The sequence below is a fragment of the Epinephelus fuscoguttatus genome, linkage group LG17, assembly GCF_011397635.1.
Source record: "Epinephelus fuscoguttatus linkage group LG17, E.fuscoguttatus.final_Chr_v1".
In the NCBI taxonomy this organism is placed as follows: Eukaryota; Metazoa; Chordata; class Actinopteri; order Perciformes; family Serranidae; genus Epinephelus; species Epinephelus fuscoguttatus.
This window is the reverse complement of record NC_064768.1, coordinates 9,954,336-9,974,139: the sequence shown is the minus strand read 5'-3', so window position 1 is coordinate 9,974,139 and position 19,804 is coordinate 9,954,336. Positions and strand designations below refer to the sequence as shown.

Here is a 19,804-nt window from a genome sequence, read left to right as displayed (position 1 = left end):
GATAAAAGGGGAAGCCTCTCTGTCATTATAAGTAACGGGGTGCAAATTTAATAATTTAATGGTAATCACAAAAAAAGAAAGCGAGCTGTTGACCAAAGAGATTTTGATGATGACTGACATAACACTCTCCTTCCATCCCATGATGACCTTGAGTCTGACCTTAGTTAATTAGGTTATCCAATGCAACCTGTGAAAGCATATATGAGCATTAATTGCCACACACATTCATATCCATTGTTCATTCATTTTCCATAGCCAATTATCCTGATAGGGGTCGCAGGGGGCTGGAGTCTATCCAAGCTGTCACTGGGCAAGTGGCAGGGTACACCCTGGACAGGCTATCAGACTTTCACAGGGTTGACACATAGAGACAGACAAGCATTCACACCTATGGCCAATTTAGAGTCACTAATTACCCTAACCTGCTGTGGACTGCCTGGAGGGCCCAGAGAAAGCCCACACTGCCACGAGGAGAACATGCCAACTCCCCCTCCCTGGGTTTGAACAAGGCATCCTCTTGCTGTGAGACAACAATGCATACCACTGCAACACCATGCAGCCATTTATATCAGTGTCTATTAAATTTCAGCCATTTGCATGGGGGCAGAGTGTAGACAGAATGCTGCATTAGATCCCTCCCTCCTGATCCATTCATTGTCAAACACGAGACACAGCAACAGCATCTGAGTTCTCTTTGTATCAGCGGTAAGATGAGGAGTCAAGCTGCTGTAGGAGCAGAGAAAAAGAGCTGCTATGGGAGCTGGTATGTACCAGCAGAGAGTGAATGGGAGGGTGCATTTAATTCTTGGGGTGGTGAAGCTGGAAAAAGGACATTGGTGTACATCCAGGAGTGCTGACGCGCAGCTTGCCGCCACCAGTGTGGGGCTGCACATTAAAAAATGATAGGGGTGTATTTTTTGACAAACATCAGTGTGTTTTGGCCTTGATGCAGCTCAAATAGATGACCACTAGAGAGTATAGAAATAGAAATGCAATCTGAGTTTCGGGCACTGCCCTGATGCATCATCAGCCTCTTTTACCCAGCCTGTTCAAGGTGGGAATGATTTGCCGTCATCCTGCCTCACTGTTCTTTAAATAAGGCTGTAATAGCGCTGAAACAACATCTGTGTAAAAGGGACAGCCAGCAGGACTGGGGTGGCGTTTTGACGACACGTTATGTGTGCAACCCACTACTGGGAGATTTAAGAAGCAGAAAATAGCAGTTAGCAGCTAACACAAAGAAGAACAGACCAACCCAAAAAGTCTGCAAATTAGGGAGACAATAAGGTCAGGGCACTCCTTACCCTTTGAGAAGAGGACGAGATCAACCGTCATGTAACAGGAACAGTAAACAACTGTTATTGCCATGTAACGCCATTGTTAGTGTTTAGAATGTGCTGCTAATGTATGTGTTACATGTCTCACTTGGACTGGAGTCCAAAACTGTTTTGTTACATGTCACGCCTGTCATGTGTTTTTTGCTTCTGGAACACCAGCATGCTATCTAAAATCACACACTGGAGCAGCATGATGCCACCATTATTTGGTTCTGTGTGAAAAGCAAAGCCTGCATAATGAAGGGTCCCGTTTATACGACAACGATTTCAACCAATAACGGTAAACTTTAGTTGTGTTTTGGCCAATAGTTCACACGAGAGCGGCGTTTTGGGTGCCTGAAAACGCAATGTTTTGAAAACAGGTTCCAGAGTGCAATTTTTCGGAAACAGCACTGTCTTCGTTGTCATGTAAACTTGCAATATGCAGTTCCTCTGAAAAAGGAGACTTTTCACACATGCACATTATGCTTCCAGTCACTAGGCATGTGCGAGAAAGTCGACCATCACAACAACAATGGTGGACTCCCGAGCTCTGATTGTGCTGCTCACCCTGTTTGAATTTGTGTAAACATGGCTTTAGTCGAGGCCTTATTGCAGGATCTCTGTAACAGGAGTATTGTCCCAGGTGTCCATATTAACACTGTTCACTGGTAATCAGATGCTCTGACATCATCAGTCAGTATCTAGTGAGGTGTCAGTCTTGTCAGCATAATTTTCATTTGACATAAAAGCGGTTGTCTAGACAGGTTAATTTTAAAGTTTATCATGTTCATCAAAGATTTATTTCTGTAAGTCGACTCACATCAACCTGTGCAGCTGTTTGAATCTCATCCAAGCTCGTCACAGTTTTTTAATGTTGCCATTGTTTCCTGGTCCTTGCAGGGGGGACGACCCCTCGTTAATCCTCCCTACAAAGCTCTGACTGGCTCGATTGTTTGTTGTTCCAACTGGGAAAACAGCCTTTAATGAGCACAATACCACACCTACAGTATTTGAATCTCTGAGATGAAGATGTTCACTGATAGTAGTCCATTATTCAAAGTAGGAAAACAGATCTTTTCATTTTATAAATGTTTGATGACATATACCACATATTGATCCCCTGTACAGGGTTATTTATATCTACATCACCTGCAAAAAAATCCCAATATAAAATACTTTTCTACAGAGCGAGCAGATGTTTAAAAATCCATGGACTTACATTAGTAATTACTTCACTTGAATCACAAAATTACGGGTTGTTAGTCATGTTTTAATGCAGAGGTACTATCAAACTATTGACATTATTATTCCAAAATACCATTGCCAAGCTATCAGTCATTTCCATTTGTCCTTGTCCCTTTGCCTTTCTCGTAGAGATCTGATGCTACACGGGATGTTGGTTCAGTTCCTTGTTTACTCTTTGCTGCCCAGCTTTGGCTGCTGTGTAATGCAGCACAAAGTAAACAGTAGGAGTTGTCACTGACAAACTAACTGCCTGGGTTTAATACAGTTTGATTTTGGACTGAGATATGTGGATATATTTTTGGTTTTAGTGCATTAGACTTTTATCTTTGGCATTCTTTATTTATATCATTTATGATTTATGATATTTTCTATATGAAAATGTCATCCCTGAAGCTTTCCAAGCAACATACTATTAAGTATGCTTTTGTCAAACGAGACAGCATTATTTTTGCTTCTCTGTCAGCGGGCTCATAATGACTGAGCAGCACTTTTATTATAGATGGTAGACAGATGGGTAATTCTGCTCGGTCTGGAGAAAATGACAGCAGGATTAGTTTGGTGTGTGTTAGCGGTGGAGAAATAATGAGACGGCATCAACGGTTGCTCAGACGGTAGAGCACTTTGGATTTTGAGTCTGAGGTCACTGGTTATATTCTAAAACCAAGCAGGAAAAGCTGGAGGAGACGGTAAAGCAGAACCAAAGATCACTATAATGAGAATGTGAAGAAATACCTTGCAAAAATACATTAATGCGTAGTCTGCCTTACTCCATTAAAAACAGGTTGAATAAAAATGAACTGTAGGAATGAAGAGAGACAGAAAATTAAAGAATAAGTATGTTTATGTGCACACTGGTAATCTGTCGAAGTAGAAGCTTATTTCTTTTTGCACATGTAAACATTAAACCCAGATAAGTCTTTAACCTCGGTGTGATAAACCTAAATATGTGACCTTGTCCATTACAAATACATCAATATATAACAGGAATACTTTGGTTTAAGATCACATAAGCATGTACTGGAAGTCACACAAAGAGGAGCAGTAGTAAAATTACAAATAGTTTGATGTGTGAGAAAAAGTAATCATAGTCAAAAATGAAGAAATGGCTTGCTTTACTCCAAATACTCATCTTGGTGTGTTTACTTAAACGTCATCTACAAATGGGGGAGCTAGCAAAACATGTGGTGTTTGTTTCATCTGGTTCAGCTGCAAGACTTTCTGCATTTTCAATTGTTTTGCCAGATTTTTACACATTGAGTGTATAAAATCATGTACACTGTGACATTAACCATCGGTTTGTGGACTCCCATTTTGAAGCCTCAAGTTTGGCATTTTCTTCCATTGCCATATTGGATTTTTGGATATTTAGACGAGAGGGTGGAGCTAACTCTAATGCTAGCTGCTTTCTTGGTTAGCACGGTGCATTTACGGTCAATGTAACTGTAACTGTTTAACTGTTAATAATGCTAATGCTAATCCGGCTAGCAAGAAACAGGCTTAAAACCATTAAAACAAAACATACTTATTGGAAAACTGAAATAACTGAACAGGGAAATAGCAACAGCTACGACCACGTTTTGGTTGCTGGACAAAGTCTACTGCAGCATTTGGCTGTACTAAGAGACCCTCTCAAGGGTTGGATATTCGCTTTTTTTTTTGTCAGTTCAGTTTGTTTCAGTGGTTTTTAAGCCTGTTTTTGTGCAAGCAAAAATTTGCATTAGCATTAGCTTCCCTCACTCTGACATCTCATTTAATGCAGGTATAGGTCCTGTTTATCCGTGTGTGGGTGGGTGATTTGGGCCTGTGTGAAACTCTGAAATAGAGTGAAAAAAAAACTGAATTTCCCCTCAGGGTTTAATAAAGTATATGTTCTCTTCTTCTTAACCAAGCTTGCAGCTAGCAAGCTGCAGTAGGGCTGCCACATGTTCTAGTTTTCCCAGGATTGTTGTCAATTTCAAGCAACTGCCCCAGAAAATAACTATCATTTTCTGGGACACAAATTGTCCCGTTGTTTTTGTGAAAATGTACTTCCAGTTTAGAAGTCAAAGTTACACATAAAACTGGATTCTTCTACAACTATTCTGTTTTGTCCTCTTTGCATTTAGACATCCCATCCCTCGCTGTAAACAGGTAAAAATAAGTAGAACACAGTTGTGTCTTGTGCTGCTGTTGGAATGATTAAGATGTCTAACGTCAGTTTTGACAAATCACTGCGTGCATTAAAAGCCTGGATCACCCTGAAACCACTTGACAAAACCAGTTTGTAGGTTTCTGTAAGCTTTTCGACTTTATGATCAGTGGTCAATTATTTCTCAGCCACTGATGTACTCGGTCTGTGCATCTGTGTCCATGGCAACCAGTCTCTTTAACCCACTAAAGACTGAATGGAGATTGTTTTTGTCATGGACAGGGTACAAACCCAGCATACTCACATTACTCGTACATTAATAACTTTTCTTAATACTTCAGTAAATGGTGAGGTGCAATGAAGCTTATATCCGTAAACAGTCAAAGAGGAAAGCAACAGCTGTATCTGACAGCTGAGTGTTATCAGCTTGGCTGCATGTCAGGACAAATAGAGGTAAGAGAGGCAACAGGGAGTCCTACAACTGTTAACATAGTATATTTGCAAATATGGTTTAGCTCCCTGCATCACGGGTCAAATGTCCTGGTTTTTCACAAATCAAATGTGGCAACCTAACTTCACCCTCTCATCTAAACATGGTCCAAGATGGAGTCCACAAACCAATTGGTGATGTCACAGTGGCTATGTGCATTATTCTATGGCTACAACAGTTATTTCCATTACTGAAATCAATTGATATTTTTTGTTTATATGGAACCAGCAAATCATTGTTTTGTTTTTGTTTTGTTTTTTGCAGTAATGACTTAAGTTATTGATAGATAATCAAAATAATAATTCTAACCCTACATGCACTGCTCTCAATGCTGAAAATTTGTTTTTAATTGTTTCTCCTTTGTGTCATAATTTCTCAACTAGTTTGTGACATTGTGTACCGTGTGATGATTATATCCAGACACATGTTCGGTCTTCTCATGTGGATCATAAAGACTCAGATTAAACCTGTGTTTCTTCTTGGAATCACCATCCTTCATTGCATCATTAACACAAGTGAAAACGAAATCTCTGTCCAGTATAACACTGCCAGCACTAAAATTAGATTAATTATCCACGCCATGCCTCGGCACAGGGGGGCACGACCCGTGTGAGTCAGCGAGACCTGGGATGTTGAAGGATATTAGATTTAAGTGGCGATGAAAGGAGAGGCCTCCCCCGTGTTAACACAAATTATAACCTACATCTCTAATATCTCATGCTGGTAACTGAGATAAAACGCTGCTTCTCCTCCTCACAGCTCCTGTTGGATCCAAAACGCTGCAGGAGACACTGAAATACTTCAAGTCAAGTGCTATGAAATTAGTCCAACTTCATCTACAAATAATATAAGTTGAGATGAGGGTGCTTATGTAGAAAATTGCTCAAGTTGTTGAATATCACTCTAAGATTGTTTCAAGCAGGAATAATCTTGAGCTTTCTATGCTCTCATCAGTGGAACAGTTCATTGTTCAAAGCTTAGAAATCCTCCTTCAGCCCACCAACTCTCTTTCATCTCCCTTTTGATGAAAGGCTGATTGAAGTGGATTTAACAGAAGAAATCAATAAGGCAGCACGGACTCACTTATCAGTCTACTTCACACTTAGAGCCGATATTTCTTATGTATTGTATTCTCAACATATGGCCGAACATCCTCATCGATGCTGTTCACATTGATTTGGTGCTCTCTGCCAGGTCCCACCCCCGCTGAAGGGAGCGCTGCCAATTGACAGCATCTAAAAATACCCCAGCTTTCATTCTCCCTTCAGTGGAGACGTACTTAAGCTTTCCATCTGAATCAATATCAATAAAACCCTTCAAGGCAAAGGGTGGAGGTGGTGGAGGGGGGAGTTGTCATCGGTAGATGGCAGAAGATACAGTTTGGAGATGTTGTACTTCATCTCAAGGGACAAGAAATGACAGCTCCGTAGCAGAGTTACTCCGAGCAATCGATTTGTTTAGTAAAAGAACCTACAGCTGAGCTAGAAGCAAGGCTTGAGTTTAAAATGCTTTATATCCATTTAGAAGGAAAAACACTCCAATTACTTGTTGCTAGTGTCTAAGATTAGACACATAAAACACCCTTATAGAAATGAATGCTTTTTAACAACAGCTAATGAGCATATAAATTTGCATTTGTTGTCTCTAAGCGATGCATTTTTCCTCCTCTTGTTTATAACTGACTAAATGCCATGCTGACGCAGCCAGAGAGCAGTGAAGCTGCTCTGCCCTGATATATTTTCATTTTCATTTCAGGTATATTTCCCTCGGCTGGTCCACTAAGTTATGATATTTTTTTCCTCAAGGGGAGTCCTCCTGGGTAAAGCTACAGAGGGCTTTGATAACAGAAAATGTTATAGACAGAAACAGTTTCAGTCGCACTGAATCAAAGTGCGAGGGCGTCTTTCTTAAGTCGCCAGTTAACATCAATAACAGAGAAATCCATCAGCACAGGGGGTAAACAGAGGCAAAAACAGAAAGCAGACCAGCATGCACTGCAGCTCCAAGACATGCTGAGTCTTTTTTTAAACTCACTCTCTTGGCTCATCGATATTTTCATCCCTGCAATAACTGTTTGTTGTTGTTGTCCTTTTGTTTGTTTGTTTGTTTGTTTGTTTTTGGCCACCTGTGGGCAGCAGTACAAGTTTTGAACACAACACTGAACTTTTAAGATGATGTAGTGAATGTGTTATTAGCTTATTTACACATCCAGTAATTACAGAGCAACGTGATGATTCATTGGGAGAAGTTCAGCCTATTCATTTTCTACTGACACAAGTGACTCCATCCTCTAAAAGCATGTGGGACGACAGGTGACATGGAACTCACTAGTGATGTTAAAGGGTAACTTCAATATCTTCAACCTGGACCTATTTTTTCATGTTTTTGTGTCTAAGTGACTTATGGAGACAACTATTTTCGAAATTGTCCTAGTATTGAGCGACAGGGCTGCAGCGTGAAAACAGGCTGCAATGTAACCATATGGGGCATTTGCACCCTGTCAAAGTATGTCCACCCCCCCTTGTCCACTACTCCTTAGCCCTTGCCCACTACCCCTTGGCTCTCGAAATGAAGCAACGAGGGGTAGGGGTTGAAATCTTTCCCTAAGACACCACTCACTGCATCACAGCATTGGTTATGTTCACGCATGCGTAACTATCGATCGCGTTTGCCACATTCATCATGCTTCGTCTGATGAACGACAGACAACGGGGAACTTCTGCTAGCTAGCTAACCAGCTAACATTACGAGTAGCATAGTTACACTAGCTGGTGTGTTATCGTAATGTGGAAAGTCTGACAATTTAACACAACAGAACAGATGACAGATGTCACACAGTGTGAGCTAGCTAGCTAGCTAACAAGCAACCTGACGATGGTAATGTTAGCTATATATGAACACTTTTCCCCGTCTCTTGCTCGGTGGTAGCCATGGCAACGTCTACCCTTTGCTGGCAAGTCAGCATCTGAAATCCCTTGACCCGAAGGGCTAGTTTCATATCCACTACCCCTCGTTATGCCCCCTACCCCTACACGCAAAAAGGAATTGGGACACCACTATCCCTCGCGTGAAAGCACAAATGTAGTGGTAGTGCTAAGGGGGGTATTGGGACGGGCCCTAATAGTGTTTGTGTTTCCCACTGACAGTCTTAGAAATAGACCTTTTTGTAACAGAGTAAGATCCTTTGTGGTTTAACCAAAAACAGCCCCTAAATCACTACCGTCAGACCCATCAGACTCTATTTAAATAAACAGTAATTTTAGCGTGTATACATCCTGCATTTTTTCCACATCTAACTGGTTAAATTAAGGGTTTATGTCAACCCAGACATAAAAAGGGTCAAGGGTTAAGAAATACCTAAGTTACTCTTGAAGAGAATAAAGGGTTTGGATGTTAAAAAAGTTTTAGCTTTTTTCAGATGATGGTAGAATTAAGGCGTTTGCACACAAAGTCTGTTTTTTTTATATCCAAATTTCAATTCTGTCAACCAATAAAAGTCAATATGCACAAAAACCTTCCACACTGAGTCCAATGCCTTTTTTGCTCTATTAGCAGCAAAAATTTGCAGTACAAGGCAAAATAGAGAGACACATTTTCTCTTGCTTCTCTGCACTGGAGGTAGCCTACCTCCCTGTCTGTCACCACTCTCTACTTGCATCTTATATTTGGCACCACGGCTACCTGAAGGAGCAAAAATATCCTCTTTCTGTCTCCACGCTGTCACTCTCTCTCTTTGTTCATGTGCGGTTCTCATGCTCTATTACATCATCGTTGTCGTCATCATCATTACCTGAATATTACTATTTAACCTGTTGAAAGTAGGTGATCAAGGTATGACATGATGCTGTGCACCCTGTTCCTCTCTTTTGTTGTGGATGCAGGTTACACCACATTTTTCTCACTGTTTCTTGGTCAAACAGGGCAGGGGTGGACTGGCCATCTGGCAGTTTCCCCATGGGCCGACATGCCTTTTGGGCCAACACAACTGTCTTTGTTTTTTTTGTTGTTTGTTTGTTTGACCAGCCCTATATTTTCTTAATTGACACTGGGCTGGCCCGCTCACATTTTTAAACCTCTCTCCCTTTGGGCTCAGTGCCTTCAGTAGTCAGCATCTGCAACAAAAAGTATGCCAAAATGGATGATACAAAACACAGGGGAGGCACAGAGAGATTGCAGGTCAGTAAAATACTTTTAACCCGGATTTTTCACACCCTTTTAGCAACTAGCTGGCTGCTCAGAGTTACATCTCTCCCCCTCCTCTCTCACTGTAAGTGGACAGGCAGGAGAGTGTTACTATGGTTACGCGAATCAGCATCGCAGGTCATTTAATTATGAGCCTGTCATAAGGTAAGCCTTTGTGAAGTTCGACAAAAATGTGTGCATGTTAATATCATGCATGTTAGAATAAATGCAGGTCTGTGTGTGTGTGTGTGTGTGTGTGTGTGTGTGTGTGTGTGTGTGTGTGTGTGTGTGTGTGTGTGTGTGTTCGGAGCTGAGTGACACAAGTTACCAGGCCAGCTGTTAGGAAATATGGGTAGGAGGACAACATTTTCAAAAGTCACCAACGCCCATCAGGGGGGCAGGAGGCTAAATTACTATACATGTCACTGTGCTAAATTTTATACTTCCTGCAAATATAATCCAATTAATCATATTTCCACATGAAAAGCAGAGGTGGTCACGTGTTTGTCCTGGGCTGAAAAAATACCATGCGATAAATGAGTACAGAAAAGTCAAATCAAACATTAATTGAGGACTGCAAGATATTAAATCACAAGATCAAATCAGGAGTGAACAAATAATTTTCTAATTTTCTAAATCTTGAGGCTACTTTAATCAAATATTGGTCAAACTGTGTGCAGAACTGAAACAGTGTAAAGCGTATATGGCTGTTAACTCAGTTTTCCAGTCATACCCAATACGCAATGTTAAGACTGTTCAGGGACCCCAGTATGCAGAAATACTTAAATACACCATTTTGAAAATGGCAATGTTCATTTCCCATTTGAAGTGTTATTCAGCCACCTTTCTGACAAGACAGCATAACATGGTTGGTACCAATGGATGCCTTAGGTCCTGTAGTTTAACACGATACCCATGTCTTCACTGTAGATTTAAAACTGAGCTGACTACAACAGGTTTTGTTCGCTAAAAATTCCTCACTTCTCACCTTCAGCTCTGTCTGTCATAGCTGCTGCTTCTTCACGTTTTGGTCAGACATTTGTCCATCGTCTCTCTGTCCCTTTCATTGTCTTGTTCTCTCTTTACCCTGGATTTCCTTTAGGAGCCTCTGATTTTTGGTGAGGCATTTTGATTTAGCTAATCAGGCTACAGTCCACCTCACATGTTTACATCAGTGGCACTCACCTGACCTGTCACACCATTTTACAATACCTGTATAAGATGGCACGTTGAAATGTGTTTTAATGATAACAACATTTATGTATCATGTAAATATATATAACTTGTTTTGTCAGTGATTTAAGTCAGTCAGTAAATTGTTGTACTTGATCCAATTTAAAAGTCAACCATAGACCTCTTCATGGGCCCCCATTAGGGTAAGACTGAGGCCTGCAAGGTATAGCAGCAAGAGTGGAGTGTAGTTATATATGTATGTATTGGGGCCGTCAAAGTTAACACGTTAAAGGCGCTGTATGTAAGAATGTGGCCAAAACGGTTACTGCACTCAAATTCAAAATACTGCCGTGAGTCGTGTCAGCAGCAACAAACCTCTGTGAGCAGAAGTGGTTAAAGAAAGGTGTCTTTTGAATGGCAAGTTCAGCTTCAAAGCCGTGCCCGATGGTTCTCTCCACAAGACCAAAGTTATTTGCATTTACTGACAGTGTGAATGGAGAACTACCAGAGTACTACCAGAGTCTCCGAGACCACTTGCTGGCCAGGCACACAGCTGATGCAGAGAGCTCTCCATCCCCCTCGCCAAAGGCAGACCAGGCTGGATAGTTTGCACCTGGACAACTCTACAAGTGACAAACTTTCAACATCTATAGCTACATGGGTGGCGAAAGCTTGCAGGATGATTAACATTGTGGAGGATGTGGATCAGCTCGACGCAAATCGCATTACATCCGACGACTGCATGTATGAATTGCTTTCGAGAGCCACAGCTGTAACCAAGATACACAACTTGTAAGATGATGAGAAAGCTAAAGTGGAGGAGGCGTTAACACAGGCATATTTTTCCACTCCCATGTTGATATCTCTTTGAGGTACATTTAGAACAGATAAAAAACATGCACTTAATTTGCGATTAATCGCGCGTTAACTAAGGGCAATCATGGGATAAACTGCAATAAAACATGTTAATCAATTGACAGCCCTAGTATGTATATGTATGTGTATATTGCAGGTTTCTTCTTTACACTGTTTGCTACCAAACAAGCTACCTTCTAGTTTACAGTATTGACTTCTCACAGCAACAATGAGTGAGATGAGATGGAGGTGATGTAATACATTCTGTTCGCTTTCAGTGGGTTTCCACTGTACAAGTTATTTTGCAGCAGAATAAAAAGTACTTCTAACTTTGCTACTTAACTGAAGGCAATCTCTAAAGCCCCAATGAAAGCAACATGTTTAAAGCTGTTCTGAGGAGATTAGCTGAACAAGAGAAAAAGTTTATCCAGCAGAAAAATAAATCACAACTGAAAATGACTACTGGATTGAACTTTAAAATAACAGCCTGTTGAATATACGCACATGCATGTTTTATGACACATTTTACAAGCCTGACCCAGTACTTTAGGTGAAGGACAACATTTCCACTCGAGGAGTGATTTCAGCTGACTTATTCAACTTTACTCTCTCTGTCTCTCTCAGTGGTAATGAAAGGCATGCAGTCTTAGTCATGACTCTGCTCTCTGTGAGTACATTTGAGATGCGACCCAGGGGATCCTGGAGGCCATTTACTCCTCACAACACACCCACACGCATGGAGGCACATGCACAAGCAAGTCAACTACACACACACACACACACATGCACACCCACACACACACCAGAGACCTCTGCAGTTGATGAAGCTCCCTGCTGGAGCCACGGGGGAGGAAGGAGAGGGTGAGAGAGACACAGAGGGAAGCTGAAGACTCTCAAAAAACCAGAGAGGGGAAAATATTGAAGAGGGAATGAGGTGGGGGGGAGACTGATCGAAGCACAGAACAGCAGGGCAGAGGGTATGTCGAGGAGAGAACAACAAGGGCTGCTGGAAAAATTAGACGAAGCAAGAAACTGGAAAGATTAGAAAAGAAGGAAAAGTGAAAGGAGAAAGGAGAAGCGGAAGAATGGAAGGGCAGATATGTAGTGAATAGAGCATTCCAGCTGGTGATCACAGTGACGCAAAACAAAAAAAAATGTCATTTTCATCATTAAAGACTTCATTTTATTTAGGTAACATCTACTTGACACCAATGCCATCAGTGGCACATCTGTTGGAATAAGGCCCTGTTTGCCACTGATATAAGCGTGCGTGTGTTCTCTAATCACAAGTGCACAGCCCTGCATACACGAGTAAATGACCATCCCAACGCAATGTGATCTGATCACTAACACCACTTTCTGAGATGGTCTGGGATGCATTTGATCACATTATGTAAATGCTAATGCATCCTTAGTGTCCCTGACATATAGTAAATGGACTTGCATTTGTATGGCGCCTTTCTAGTCTTACAAGCATTCAAAGCACTTTAAGGGCCGTACATGTTCTTTGCACCCTCAGATTCATTGTTTTCAATACAGACGTGTGGCAGGTAAGCTCAAATGCCAGCACGACCCTGCGCTCTGAGATAAACCCAGTTCAACTTTTGGAATGCAGCAGCGTGCACCACAGGTCATGTGATGAGGACCAACCGATCACAGCTGACAGATATCTTTCCCCTCTTCCATAAATATCAGTTTGTGGCAAATATGGAAAAGTTGATCATTTTGGCACAGAGCTGCCAGAGCTTTACATCTGTCCCACGGACAATAGGTCTACACACTTAAAAACAGCTCCTGGAAGAAGATCGGCTATGCACTCAGGATTTCAGGTAAATAGGCTATGATACAGTACTTGTTAAGGTTGCTTAGCAACCTAAGATGCAACCTACCACCGCGCTCTTGAAAGCTGGCCCAAAAAAGGCACAATAGTAGCACCCAGCACCCAACCTTGTGTTTTCCAAGTGGTCAAAGATGCGGCACGTGTACTGCCTAACACCTCATGTCACATACACCCATACATTCATACACAAGGTGCCACCTGCTGCTCAAACACATTCACACACAAAATGGAACAGCCACCGGGAGCAATTTGGAGCTCCAAGGACACTATGACATGCAGACTGGAGGAGCTGGGGACTACGTCATCAAAGCAGAGTGTGGTAGTTGTTTTAGTGACAGCACACTAACACATGGTAAATTGACCATTGTACAATTAGTTGGATAAGGTGTTGCATGACCGACTATTAGTTTGCCCTGCAAAAAAACACACATTGAATTCTGCTGACAGCAATATTTCCAGGTACCAACACAACCACTAATGTGACTATGCAGAGCATAAGTGGCGTATGCAGTGAATGCAAGTGGTCAGCTGAGACCATGAACCCTTTTCCATCAAAATAAGCGTGTGTACACTGGTTTTTTAACCATGGGAAATTACATTAGAAATAGGTGATAAAGTCCTTTCCCATTACTGTAGATGAGAGTTGTATACACAGTTCTGCAGTGGATAAACAAGCCTTTCTTTTGTGGGGGTGTGTCGTTGCATCTTGCCAGTAAAAAGGCTAAAATTAGCACGTTCAGCCAGTTGTTGTATTTCCATCACTGCTAATCGGAGCCAGAGCCGATACCCACGGCTACTGCAGTCATTCGACCTGGGTGTAAATGGGTTCCGGAACAAAGACCACACCTAAAACACATCCCATCTCCACCCGAAAGTATTCAAGCACACCTGATCCATTCTCTCTCTCTTCAATGTATTCCTCACATCCCATCTGTCCAATCCCCTCTTGTCTTTTACATCTTTTCTCTACTCCTTTCTGCATACAGGAACCAGTGGGGGCTCTATCCAAAGTCAAGCTCACAAAGAGACAACTCCCCCACTCAGTCTCAACTCCCCGGATCCCTCCTGCATTCCTGCCTTCCACCAACACATTCATCATTGCACTTACCCACGACCCAGAGACCCAGCCTTCATCCCTCAACCCTCAATCTTTTATCACTTCATCCCTCAACCCTCATCCCTTTATTCCTCCCTCTTCATCCCTCAACCCTCAACCATTTGACCCTTAACAATTCATCCCTCACTCTTCACCCCCTCATCCCTCCACCTTCATCCTTTCATACTTTACCCTTCATCCCTTGACCCTCATCCCTTCACCCTTCATTCCTCAATCCTTTCATCCCTTCAACCCTCCATATTTATCCCTTCATTCTCTCTTAGCAGGTGTTAGTGGATTTTTTGTGCAATGGGGAAGGGCCTATGGACACAGGTGTGGATGGCAATGTGTCTCGACTGTCCATTCGTGTTCGGATCACGATAACCCAAATTAATACCAGGTGTAAACAGGCTCAGTGTGACAATTTTCATTTCTTGGTGTCAAATAATTCAACATGCTAAACATTTAATTAAACAAATTAGAGAACCTTCCAAGAAAGCCATTAAATGTACAAGTATTTTATTGAATACAGCAATCGATTTGAAAGCATACTAGTAATATCAACATTGATGATCATCATCCTGATGATTGAAAGACCTTAATATGCCCTTTAATGTTTGCATTTATAAATTGCATTGTAAGATAAGAAAAACAACACAAGAGGAGACTGCGTGAAAATGTAAAATAATCTAAATCCTCATGGTTTTGACTGATAAGTTCAACTCCAAACTGCTAGCGGTATGGCTGATCGCTTGGTTGCCATTTGATGGACATTTACCCACAGTTCCCTGCAGCACCTGGAAGAAAAGCAACCTGCTTCACAGTCATTACTGTCACTCAGTATCAGTCAACCTGATGACCAATTACACTCTGGAGGTGTGTCTGAAGTTTGATGTGATTCTAACTCAGTTAAGTGCATTTTACTGCACTTCACATCCCATGGTTCCAAAGGTTCACCTGTCAATCAGACTGTGTCCTTTTTCTGTAATTGACGTTTATATTTCTGTAGGTGGAGCTCTTTGGTTTGTTCAGGCATGGAGGCTATTACCTCTTAAAGTAATGGTGAGTTAACTTCAACTATTTTGGTTTTCAAAACAAAACTCTGCTTTTATCTGCCTAGTTTCCACAACGTGAAGCTTTTCATGAAGTTTCATGCTAATCTAATACTTTTTAACATTCTACAGCTACAGCCACAATTAATTTCATTGTCAATTAATGTGGTGTTTTTCCCCCTCCATTATTCAATCCAAAACTGTCACTGTCACTTAAATTTTGTATGTAACTTTCAAAAAATCCGTGTATATGACACTGTTGGCCATTGAGGGAACTGCAGTCAACTCCGACAGCTATTTTAGATTTAGTCTTAGTCTTGAGACAATATCCTTTGAGTCTGTTTTTAGTCATTTTAATCCTTTTTTTAGTCAACAAAAATTCAAAATTCAGTCGACATATATTGATGAAATTTTAGTCAACCTTTAGTCAATGAAACATAGATTTTGTTTTTATTATAAGATCTATTTTTAGCTCATCTTGGTCTCGTTTTCAACATGGAAAAAAGGTAATTCACAAAAAACTTTAATCATAGTTTTCGTCAACGAAATTAATACTGACGTGACATACGCGAAACTGAACATGCTTGACTGATATCATATTGATAGAATACTGAAAAATAAATTAGGCTGCAATCATATTAAGAAAGAATAACGTTAATCTCAGTAACGATCCTACATTTGGACCATTGCTGTTTTCAAACAACAATATATTTTTTTTTCAGCTAATGGCTGATTCATGCAGCTTAGCTTTACAGCTAGCTGGCTAACCATAGTTTGGGTGCCTGCATTGCTCTTGGCTAGTAGACTGCAATTACTGGTTTTGTGCTTTTGTTTTCCATTACAGTTAGCAGACTCCATTTCTAAGCTAATGTTAGCTGGCGAAGCACCCTGTTGGAACTGCTGAAGAGAAGCATGGCACATGGCGTTTTTCGAAAAACTTGTCCATAGTTCTCCATATAGAAGTTAGTCCACAGGCTGTCACAGTCAGGGAAGGTCCCTGTTTTTATGTTAGGATTCAATTCTTTCACCCATCAGCAATAAAAAACAATTGTAAAAAGGAAATCAGCAAATTCTTACAGCAGAGAAGCTGGAATTACATGTTTTGCATTTTTCCTTGAAAATGATGAATCTATTATTAATATTGTCTCAGATTAATAATCAAACCACATAAATCATGTGCAGCAGAGGATTTCTTCCCCACAAATGGGTTTTGGGTACTGTGTAATTATATGGTTTTTGCAACGACATTTGTGGGGCATAACTCTGATGTGAGAGATGCTAATTCTTGTCCTTTCATTGTACTTGGTAATTAATCTGATTCAGAGTCTGATTATAAATTGTGTTTTGGGAGGCTGCAGTGTAATGTTTGCTTGTTAGACTGTGAAACACGCAGCTCTGAGCGTCTGTGGTTTGGTACAGTGTGTGTGAGGCTACTGACCTTTGAGGAAAAGGTCACTTCTGTTTGTGCACGTAACCAAAGTCTCTGCAGTGGAGTCAAACAAAAACAGAGGACCAGCAGATATAAAAGGGAAGACCTTCTTCTTCATGACCTTAGATGCTCTTTACAGTCATATAGGTTTAAAAATAGTTCAGATTAATGCTGGGCAGTATGACCAAAGATTTGTATCATCCTTTTTTTTTTATGACTGGGCATTTATAAAGGTTTATAGTGGCTTATTCAACTGTCACCTTTTTTTTGGATTGAGAGATTGTTGTGAAACGCAGTAATCAAATATTTTTATGTTTTATGTAGTCCTGACAGCAAAATAAGCCACAATAAACATATATACTCAAAGTATTTAAGTTTTCAAAGAGATATGTCTCAAATATTCTGTTGTATTGATGGCATGGTAAGAAACAAGCCAAACATTACTTCACTTTAGGTTATGAAGTATTTTCCTTCCTGTAATCCAGTGTTTTAATCATTGCTCTGAGCCCTTTCTTCTCGACTGCCTGTAGAAGGATCATGTCCTTACATACGTAGGCGGAGTGTTTTTATGTCTGTAATGTTGCTCTTCCACTTGCGTTTCCTGTCACATGCTTGAGTAAATACTGCTTAAAGTGATGTTTGACCATTTGGTTTCACCGTTTAACTGGCACTACTGACTGCCTCGAATCCGACAGCTGCAATTGCTTATTTCAACACACGTTTTCTGCTGAGGTGACGATAAAATAACATTAAGTTCTAAGTGTTACCACCTCTGGCAACAGTGGCCCAACAAACTAACAATAAATTGGAATTTCTAAAGCTAAATATACTTCCAGACAGCATCTCTGTGTATATCCGGACTCTGTTTCTTCATCCTTCACTTGTGGTTTCTGTTCTTTTAAATGTAATGTAGCTGTTAGCTGTTAACAGACTGTTGTGCTAACTGGCTAGCTTGCCAGTTCAATGGAAATGTACAATCATAAAAGTTACAAATTGTTTATGTGTCACTGTCACAGTGTGCACTTCAGATCTGCCATACATGCCATCTTCTCAGCTCACTCAGTGGTCTTCCACTCACCCCACCTCTCAACCACACCTACCTGCCAGCCTATCACCTGTCCACACATCTCCTGCTCCTGCCGGCCCACCACACCCACCTCATCTAGCTAACTCCCTGCCACCACAAATACTCCAGCTTCACAGACTCTAATTGCCAGATTGTTCCTTGTCATTTTTATGCAAGACTTTCCAGTGTGTTTTTCCAGACTGCTCTCTTGTTGCTGACCTCACCTGTCTCTGACTCTCTTGCTTCGCCTGCTCCTCTGTAAACCACTCAGGCTTCTGTCCTCGACCAAAAACTCTGCTACCGCATTCCTGGTTTCTGCTCACCTGTTCTATGTGGCTATGTGGAGAGACTGCCAGTCAGCTCTCCATTGTGAGTTTACCTGATTTACTGCCTGTGAGTTCCTGTGCTGAGAATGACCTCCTCACCACGTGGCTGCACATTCTGTATTTGTGTCTGTGCCACAGGATACACTCATCACTGCTGGTTCCTCAACTTCTCACCTGTTCTGACCAACCTACAGCAGGCTCCTCACAGGTGTGTTCCCTTGTGTGTTCACCTGGTATCGGACCCTCTACTCACCTGACATCACTTCCTGTCTGCTACCTCACGGTACCATAGCAAGCTTTTTAAGTGTTAGCTGGTTCTGTGCATGCAGCAGATGCCAGTGACTCACCAGCCCTCTGCTTCAGTGTGCTACCCTAAAAGTATTGGACTGAACCTGTGTCCCGGAAGGTACCGACCCAGGAAACTAACTTTCACTGTTGTTTACCTGCCTGCTCATTCTGTGATTGACAGGCAGTATTTAAGTAGATTACAAACTGTCCTGCCTATCTTCGGTATTGGGTTCAAACTATGCCATGGTGTTTTCCTTGTTAAAGAGTTAGTGTGGGTTATTTGTTTTGTTCTAAAATTATAATCATTAGTAATCAGGGTTTGCAGTTGACAGGATTCCCTTCTCCCTTTCAGTACAGCATAACATTACCTTAGTGCTGGTTCATATTTATTGACGCTCTCCAGCAACAGTCTCAGCTATGCAGTGGTATGACAGTACATGAAAAAGTCATATCACATGAAAAATCAATACTGGTATACCAGGTAAACTGGTATACTGTTTAGCACTAGTTTAAATTGCTATTGACATAAATGAGTATAAACAAAATGACTGTTTTTCTTATTATAATAACTGTAGTAATCAATTCTGTTATAATTAGAAAATAATTAATTGCATACAGTACATAATTGGATTTTGATACAATGGAGTATGGTCCATTAATTCACACAGAAATTTCACACCAATAAATCAAAGAAACACAAGCACAATCGGGTTTTGTGTAGATGAGAAAAAAACAGAGATAGGTCTGAATGCAGTTGAACCTCACTGACTGTGCATTAATAAGGAGCAGGTTTAAGTCTCCACTGTTGTATTTCCAACCATCTGAAACAGCTGCAGCTTTTTTTGATTGCTGCTGTCCTTAGAAAGCCTCTGCTACATTTTCCTCAGGCTATTCTTCTGTAGTCTCCAGATTATGAGGCCATTGGTGTAGATGCTGGTGTTGCACGCTCTAATCTGTTTGGCAACGAAGCAAAAGGTCTGAGGGAAATGAATGTGAGACATCAAAGTATGACAGAGGAGTGCTGCCTGCCAAATGGCCTGCTGGAGCTGCATGCTTCATTTAGCCAAGAACAGAGTTTTTACCTCAGTGAATCTGCTCGACTCTTTTGGCAAAGGTAGTGGTGTTTTTACCTTCAAACCAATTAGATATAATCAAATTTGTCTTTGAAAGAGAGATTTATGCAGTTTTAGTAATCTGTCTTCAAAGCGACAACAGCAAAGATATTTATGTAGAAATACACCTGTTTCATCAGCATTAAAGAAGAGAAGCAGCAGCAGAGAGGACTGTCCCATCTCCACTTGTTACACATTTATCT

At 41.1% G+C, this 19,804-nt stretch overlaps 1 protein-coding gene across 6 annotated transcripts in view; it reads right to left on the bottom strand.

The window, feature by feature from the left end:
• Positions 1-19,804, bottom strand: part of LOC125905079 (mediator of RNA polymerase II transcription subunit 15-like) — a 96,321-nt gene that overhangs the window by 50,369 nt on the left and 26,148 nt on the right. The gene's annotated exons all lie outside the window — the stretch shown is intronic.